This window comes from Seriola lalandi, unplaced genomic scaffold (assembly GCF_002814215.2).
Source record: "Seriola lalandi dorsalis isolate HSWRI2012SDOR001 ecotype SW California unplaced genomic scaffold, Sedor1 jcf7180002053759, whole genome shotgun sequence".
NCBI lineage: Eukaryota > Metazoa > Chordata > Actinopteri > Carangiformes > Carangidae > Seriola > Seriola lalandi.
Genome location: NW_019524312.1, coordinates 3,832 through 4,395, shown reverse-complemented (window position 1 = coordinate 4,395; position 564 = coordinate 3,832).

Here is a 564-nt window from a genome sequence, read left to right as displayed (position 1 = left end):
GGGGGGGGGTTGCTCTCTTTGCTCATTTACAGATAATTCTCAGGAAACGAAACACGATTTGACGAAAGTGAAATTAAACAGACTCAATTTTCCGTCCAGCTTCTGTCGAATGAGAAGGAACGTCCCAGTTTTCCTCTTGTATCCAAGAACGCCACCAGCCGTCACACCGACGCTCTCCACATGCGTCTGCCCACAGGGAGACCGCACTTGGACGTGTCTCGTCTCAACTCCTTCGATTGACTTGAGACTTGACTGGACTGATTTGAGATCTGCCTTCATTCGATCACTCGGCTTGGACGTTGAGCATTCACCGTCTTGCTCAAGGACTCTTCGGCAGGGCGGTGTGGCGCTTTGAAGGTTGATGTCTCTGCATCTCACACATCCCGCTGCTTAGTCTCACGCTAATCCGGCCAATTACATCTCCCCATTCTCACTCCTCCCGTTAACCCCCCTCATTTCCCTCGTTTGTCCCTCCCTGCCTCCCTTAATTAGTCCTCTACTTGCCTGCTGTGTGTCTGTGTGTGTGTGTGTGTGTGTGTGTGTGTGTGTGTGTGTGTGTGTGTC